Source organism: Leptonychotes weddellii, chromosome 1 (assembly GCF_054177405.1).
Source record: "Leptonychotes weddellii isolate Sample4059 chromosome 1, ASM5417740v2, whole genome shotgun sequence".
In the NCBI taxonomy this organism is placed as follows: Eukaryota; Metazoa; Chordata; class Mammalia; order Carnivora; family Phocidae; genus Leptonychotes; species Leptonychotes weddellii.
Genome location: NC_138369.1, coordinates 183,805,058 through 183,813,375, shown reverse-complemented (window position 1 = coordinate 183,813,375; position 8,318 = coordinate 183,805,058).

Genomic DNA, 8,318 nt, shown 5'->3' with positions numbered 1-8,318 from the left:
TTAAAGAAAGAGAGGGGTCAAGGCTGACTCAGAGGCTTAGGTCCGCATAGCTTTAGGGAAGGAGCCACTTCTAACCTAGATAAAGACTCTGAGAGGAGCAGGTTGAGGAGGGGACATTATCAGGAGCTCACTTTGGGGCACTTTAGGCTCGAGAGACCACTTAGGGCTGCAAGTGGAGCTGCTCAGGAGACAGTTGGGTAAAGAATCTGGAGTTTACAGGGAGAAGGCTGGAGGCATGCTGTGGGAGATGCAGCTCTAGATAGAATATAAAGGCATGAGGCCATCAGGATCCCATTTGGAGTGAGGAGAGGGGTATGAACGCAGACATTAGTCAGCAGTGGTGCTTGGGAAGGTGGGCTGAGAGGCCAGGGAGCCACCGGGCAGGTGCGGTGTCCTGGAAACCAGAGACAGAGTGCTTCACGGAGGATAGAGGGGTTTTCCATGCCCAATGCCGCCAAAAGGTTGGCTTTGAGGAGGATGGGGAACTGAGTTTTGGATTTCATTACTGGTCTTGGCAAGAGAAATTTTGGAGAAATGGTGGGAGATAAGTGCCCAACTGGGGGAAGAAGAATTGAATTCAATGAGTCTAAGCAACTCTTTCAAGAGGCTGTGCTATGGAGGTGGACAGAGGAATGGGAAGAAATAGGGCTTTGTTTGTATTTACAGATGGGAGGAGAAATACCAGGTTTGTGTACTAACGGAGATGACTCAGTAGACAAAGAAAGCTTGATGACTGGGTGGGGCAAGGGGGATTTCTGGAGCCATCTTTGTGCCAATAGGAGGGAGGGCACCTAGTATCAGTGTGGAGAGGCGGGTCCAGAGGGAAGAATGGAATCCGTTTATCGCCACCGAGAGCAGGTAGCAAGCTCAGCACTGGTGCTGGTGGCAAAGTGAAAGTTCCCTGTGGTTGCTCTGGTCTTCTCAGTGAAATAGGAAGTGATACCATTACCTGAGGGTGAGGATGAGGAGTGTGGCATGGAGAGTTTAAGGCAAGAGAAGAAGATGTGAAGTAGTCTTCCGGGAATGTGGGAGAGTGAATACACTAGGGAAAGGTAGGAGGATTACAAATGTAGGTATGAGTATAATACATGCATACATTATATAAATATATGTACATGATTATAATATATACATATGCATTGATAGATGTAAGCAAGTATATTTATGTATAGTATGCATAATATAGTAAAAAATAATTAGAATCAATAGTATCTAATATATATGTAATACGGTATATTAATATATGTTCATCCATCATCTATGAATATAGAAATATATGCAGATAATGTATGTAATAACATATTAATAACCTATATTATGCATAATTAAAAACATTTATTTGTAAATTAGGTCTCTTTCACTCTATTCATAATATATGTGATGCCTATTATAAAACATACATAGAAATAAACTTATTAAAAGTATAAAATGGTGCCTGGGTGGCTCAGTCGGTTAAGCGTCTGCCTTCGGCTCAGGTCATGATCCCAGGGTCCTGGGATTGAGCCCCACGTCCTTGGGATTCCTGCTCAGCCAGGGAGTCTGCTGCTCCCTCTGCCTCTGCCCCTCCCCCGCTTGTGCTCACTCTCTCTCTCAAATAAATAAAATCTTTGAAAAAAAGTATAAGAAAAGAGAAATAAATACAAATTTAAGTGTTTATTTTTTTAAAATAATCTCTACGTCCAGCGTGGGGCTTGAACTCACAACCCCAAAATCAATAGTTGAATGCTCACTGACTGAGCCGGCCAGGCACTCCTGAATGTTTATCATGTTTTTACCCTCATCTTTTCTAGCTTGGAAGATCAAAAAGGCAAAGTCTTTATCAACCATCAAAAATACCCTGTTTTCTCAAAAATCCTCTGTAACTCTCAGTTACTTATTAATGATGTCTTATTGGGAGTGATATGATTAAATGTGCTTCATCCTTTTGGGAAATCATAGTGAGTCACATGGTAGGTATTATGTACTCTGCTTACTAAATCAGAATATTCATTTTTCAATCCCATCTGCCAAACATGCCAGGGGTTGTTATTATTTATTATTATTATTACGTGATGCAGTTAGTAAATTTCCATGTTCCTTGATGTCAGTGAGTTGTTCTGGCAAATTAATTGGAAGTTATTCATTTTTATATGTTTCACAAATGGGTTTTAAAATGCACAGAATCCCTTGGAAGCTTTTTAACAGGTTAGGAAATTGTGTTTCCAAGTTTTCAAGTGTGAGATACGAGAGCTCTGATAGATGTCACACGTCGTTTGTTGGCAGTAAAATCACCAATGATAGAAACCTTTCCAAACTACTGTTTTCAGAATCTTCTCCCCGTAGTACGTTTCCAGCAAAAAGTGGTTATTTTCTCATTCGCTGTTAAATGTCGCTTTGACCCCGAAGGGCCAGGTTGTTTATTTATCTTAAACTACTTCTTCAGTTGGCTAGCAGTTGGTCCCTTTCTCTCAGCTCACCCCTGCTTCCTTCCGTGGAAATCTCTTCATACCATTGTCTAGCAGGCATCTTTGTAAGGCACTTGTCCATTTTCATGAGGATGGGTTTAGTTAAAAACTTGATAACGTGATTTGCAATTTCTCTTAATGGGAATTTGGGACCTGCAGTAACAGCAAAATTTGGAAAGCAAAGAAGGTGTGAAGAGCTGTGTCACTCCATGCCACCTGGAGCTCCAGCTGTCCCTTCAGGGTGCCGTGAGCATCCTCATGACACCTGCCAGTCTGGCTACTGCAGGGGGAATGGGTACCAGAGTTAACCCACATGGCAAAGCAGCAGAGCATTCCTTTCTCCCTCCCTCCCTCCCTCCCTCCCTCTTTCTCTTTCTTCTTTCTTTCTTTCTTTTCTTTTTCTTTTCTTTTAAAGATAGAAACCAATATAAACAAAAGTCCTAGTATTTTTCACTCATCCCGGTGAGTGACCTTGACCTAGTAGGGCAAATAAACAGAATGCACAAAACTCCATCAGGGGCAGCTTCTTCCACCTGGACTGTTTCACTCTGACCTGGGACTGTGATTTCTGGCTGGGGATGGGGGCGTCTGGGGCTTTAGCAAGCTCTGCCCCTTCCACCTTCCCAGCCCATTACTGGCCTCTGAAATACAGGCTAATTTCCAAAGAACACTTCAGATCAAAAAGCCAACAAGAATGTCATCATCTTTCCCATCAAATGTGTTCATCCCACTCTGTTCTGTTTTAATTTGCACTCTGCAATCTGTCTGGTCACCAGGGCGAGGGCAGGAGCTCTGTGGATTGCTCTCTCTTCCTTACACCCCCCTTCCCTGTTCCCCATTCCAGGTGACCATCACTACATCCTGCCCACACTTCCTGTGGAATAATATTGGCTGAGGTTACCCCATTGTCTTCATCTCTATCTCTATCTCCAGTCTCTTAGTTCAGGACCACAGTTGGGTCATCGAAGTTGGGTAGCAGAGCCAAGGACTTAGGAGCCTTCTCCATTCATGGTTGAGTTAATCACCAGGAACTTCCAAGGATTAGGCATCCAAATAAGGGTCATCAAATTTCCTCCCTCTTTTCCACCACCCCCTCGGATGAGATCTGGTGTCCCTACGCAGTCCCCTCTATATAGTTGCTCTCTTATCACCTTCATCAAATATACTGATCGTGCTGCATTCTAACACTTCATTGTCTTGCTTTTGCCTTGTACTGCGAGCCCCCTGAGAACAGGGAGAGTGGGGTTCTCCTTGTTTGCTGCATGATTCCAGGCACACAGGTATTCAATATTCAATAATTATAGAACCTGCCTGGAAGTGTATGTGGACCCCAGCCCCAAGCACCAGATAACCAACTGCTGCGGGAATGGATGGATGATTGACAATATCCCTCCGACAATCGGAATAGCACATTTTATCAGACTGCTTCTCAGAGTTTCCATCGAGGCAAGCTGGGGGACATGAACTGAAGCATTGCTGAGTACACGAAAGCCATTCTGTGAGGAGCCAATACTGCAGCCCCCAGTCTGGCTTAATTCGGGAGCACATTTTTTATTCAGGGTAACTACACAGATGTGACGGGGGTCAGTGTGCTCTTCATTCTAACCAGTTTCCTCAAACTTGCATTCATTTTCCACTGCTCCCATGGCTTTTTGAGGAGCAAGCATTTGTGGTTTCAATTGAAGTATAATTAACATACAGTGTTGTATCAGTTTCGGGTATACAACATAATGATTCAACAGCTCTATACATTACTCAGCGCTCATTCTGGAGCAAGTGTATTTTTAAAACCACTTTATTGGGGCACTTGGGTGGCTCCGTTGGTTAAGCGTGTGACTCTTGGTTTCTGCTCAGGTCGTGATCTCTGGGTCCTGGGATCGAGATCCACATCGGGCTCCTTGCACAGAGGGGAGTCTGCTAGGGATTCTTCCCCCTCTACCTCTCTCCCCCTCTGTTCCTCCCTGCACATACTCTCTCTCTCTCTAAAATAAATAAATAAAATCTTAATAAAATAAAATGACTTTATTGAGGTATAACTGGCATACTCTAAACTAAACATATTTAAACTGTACAATTGGTAAATTTGACACACACAAAACCATCACCAACCACAATCAAGAGAGTGAACATACCCATCTGCTGAGTTTCCTCAAACTTCCTTTCCACGGCACCCCTAAGTCACCCCTGCTCTGCCTCCTGCCACTGTAGATGAGTTGAGCTAGTCTGTATTTAATCTTTAAGAGCTTCCTTGTTCTGTCTTCTCTTTACCTACCTTCCCTGCTCTTAAATTATTGCTTTATTACCTGATCTCTCTCTCGAGTTTTAGTTCAATTAAGAACACTCGTCGGTCTGCTGAGTTGCCTCTGTGGACTCCAAAGCAGTTTTACTTTGATGGTTTATCTTGCTTGTTCTCTGTGTCTGGTGAGTCTGACTTCCCGGAGAAAGAAGGACCAGGTGGCCAGCATGCGTTTCCTTTGCTGGCGAATGACACATCTCCCAGAGGCCTCTGGTCCAGTGGGGATGCCGAGTGACAGCTCTGTGCAAGAAGGGACAGGGGTTCTGGGCGAGGTAACCGATGGTCTGTAATGTAGCATCGAGCCAGCTAGCAGCCTGGGAGCCTCCAGATGCCAGAGGGAAAAGCTTCACTTGGGATGCCAATATTAACCAGTATAGATTTAGCTTCCCTCAGTTGGTTCCATTTATTGGAAGAGGCATCTGGATTTTTGCTATATTTCGTGTGCTGTGTGTGTCCGTGCCTAAGCACATGTGTGTGCATTTGTATGTGTATATGTACATGTGCGTATATATGCATGAGTATTTGTGTGCACGTGTACTTCTGGGTGTGTATGTGTAACATGCATGTTTATGCATGTCTGTACATGCGTGCATGTCTGTGCACGCACACACACAGCGTGCATGTGTGTTTATGTGGGGAGTGTGCGTACACACCTGCTCATATATGCATACATGCATGGGTATGCGTCATGTGTATATGCCCGTGTGTGTGTGTGTGTGTGTACACGTGAGTGTGTGCATGCCTCCGTGTGTTGACTGGGATGCTGTTCCCTATACAGAGCCTTCAAGTAGTCCCTGTCTCCACCCTAATGGTCTGCTAATCTTGGCGCTGGGCTGCTCTCTGTTCTCTCAGCTACATGGCTCCTTGGAGATTCTCAACTCCCTCCAAGGCTGCATTTGTTGTGTGGGTTTCTTACTTTTACTAAGTTGGGTTGGGGGGGCAGGCTGAGCCCCCCTTGCAGGCGTGCCAAGGGGGCCTCCTGTCTCTCACCCCCAACTACTCTTCAGGGCCCATCTGGGTGTTTCTGAGTCACTTGCGAGACCAAGGCCATCTCTCTACAATGCAGAATCACCATCACCAACTTATTTTATTTAAAAAAGTTTTTGTTCAGGGCGCCTGGGTGGCTCAGTCGTTGAGCATCTGCCTTCGGCTCAGGTCATGATCCCAGGGTCCTGGGATCAAGCCCCACGTCGGGCTCCCTGCTCCACGGGAAGCCTGCTTCTCCCTCTCCAACTCCCCCTGCTTGTGTTCCCTCTCTCGCTGTGTCTCTCTCTGTCAAATAAATAAATAAAATCTTAAAAAAAAAAAAAAGTTTTTCTTCTACTAAACCCACTTCACCTGAGCATTTGAATTTAGTTTTAGTCAGAAGAGAATCACAGTCTATTTTTATTTAGACTGTAGAACTCTACTTAGTGTGTTAAAGGCAGATCCATTTGCTCATCAATCAAGTGGACAGGGATGGGGGGCGTGTGTGTTGGGGGGGTTGGGTTCCTTTTACACACTGGAAGCTCCCATCCCTGGACCCCTGTGATACTTTATGTCTATTTCAGGAAGGACCAAGATTATCCTTAGAAAACAGGAAGGGCCCCAATGTTGTAGATGGTGTTGAGATGAAAAGGTTCCAACCATTCCTTACCATCAGTCAAACCTCTTGATAAAAGTCACCTAATAAAACAGTCCTACCATACAATCCACCAATTGTGCTCCCTAATATTACATGAGTTGAAAACTTATGTCCGTACGGAAACCTGCACACGTGTTTATAGCAGTTTTACTCATAATTACCAAAAATTGGAAGCCAACAAGATGTCCTTGAGCAGGTGAACGGATAAACAAACTGTGGTACATTCAGAAAATGGAATATTATTCAGGGGTAAAAAGAAATTAGCTTTCCAGCCACAAAAAGATAGGGAACAATTGAAAATGCACATTGCTAAAAGAAGGAAGCCAATCTGAAAAGGCTGCATACTGTATGATTCCAACTACATGACACTCTGGAAAAAGAAAAACTATGGATCTGTGGTTCCCAGGGCTTGGATGGGGGGGTCAGGGAGGGATGAATAGGAGTGACAGGGGACTTTTAGGGCAGTGAAAATACTCTGCATGACATTGTACTGATGTATATGTACCATTATATGTTTGGTCCAAACCTATAGAATATACAACACCAAGAATGAAACCCAAGGTAACCTCCAGACTTCAGTTAATAATAATGTATCGGGCGCCTGGGTGGCTCAGATGGTTAAGCATCTGCCTTCGGCTCAGGTCATGATCCCAGGGTCCTGGGATCGAGTCCCGCATCAGGCTCCCTGCTAGGCGGGGAGCCTGCTTCTCCCTCTGCCTCTGCCTCTCTCTCTCTCTGTCTCTGTCTCTCTGACTCTCATGAATAAATAAATAAAAAAAACATTTAAAAAAAAATAATAATGTCCCAATTTTGGCTCCTCAATAACAGAGATGTACCTCGCCAATGCAAGATGTCAGCAACAGGGGAAACTGTATGCTGTGTGTGGAGCGAAGTGATAGATGAGAAGTCCCTGTACTTTGTGCTCAATTTTTTCCCTATAATCCCCAAACTTCTCTAGAACAGAATCTATTCATTTTTAAAAATTGTCTAATAATATGGCCACAAAACACCTGATGGAAAGCAAGAAAGCGAAGTCAACTTGCCAGAACAAATTAGTTGCAAACTGTACCTCTCCGGGGTAACATTGGTGAAGACGAGTCAAAATAATGGAGAGCATGAAGTCATGCTTCCTTTGGGGCCACTGCTAGCAAATTGCGGGGTAAGGAGGGCAAGCCATGGCAACACTACCACCTAGTGGTCGAAGGCAGACTTGCAAAAGCGTGGCTTGGCACGGTCCATTTTTTTGTGATGTTATGGCTATGCCCACATCCCTTTATAAAAGCTAGCAGAAAAAAGGAGTGGGGGTAGGAGGGAGGTAAATGGGAGGCATAAGGAGAGCTTGGCTGCCCGAGGGCCACGTCCCTAACATGTTATGTCCAGAAGTCTGCCCACATCTTCTGGAAATATGAGCAGCCTTCTAGCCCTCTTTTCTGGGTGCAAAGAGATGGGCCCCTTGACTAGGAAAGGGGAGCAAGAATGAACACCTTGGAGGGTGACTCTAAAGCTGGAGGAGGGAGAACTTAGGGCTTCTGACCGAGAAGGTATGTTTAGTGGGACACCAACTGCCAGGTACGTGGGGGAGACCCACGGGGCAAGAGGTAGGGAGGCAGTGAGAATGAGGGTGAGCCGCTTTATGGCTCTGCTTCAGGTCTGTGGGGACAAGCAGATTCAGCAGCCTCCAACGGAACACTTAGCTGTAAGTTAATGCGTGACCGACTGTGGGCGGCTTTGCCTCGACAGGGGAACATCCCTATTATGAAGGGGCTCCAAGCAGAGTTTCAGCCCTGCAGCCCTTTCCCAGATTAGCCTGTGTATCAGTGTCTGAGGGCTGCTCCTCACTGGGAGGCTTAAAACAATGGAAATGTGGAAATGTGCTTTCTCACGGTCCCGGAGGCCAGAAATCAAGAAGTCAGCAGGGTCATGCTTGCTCTGAAGCTCCAGGGGATGATCCTCC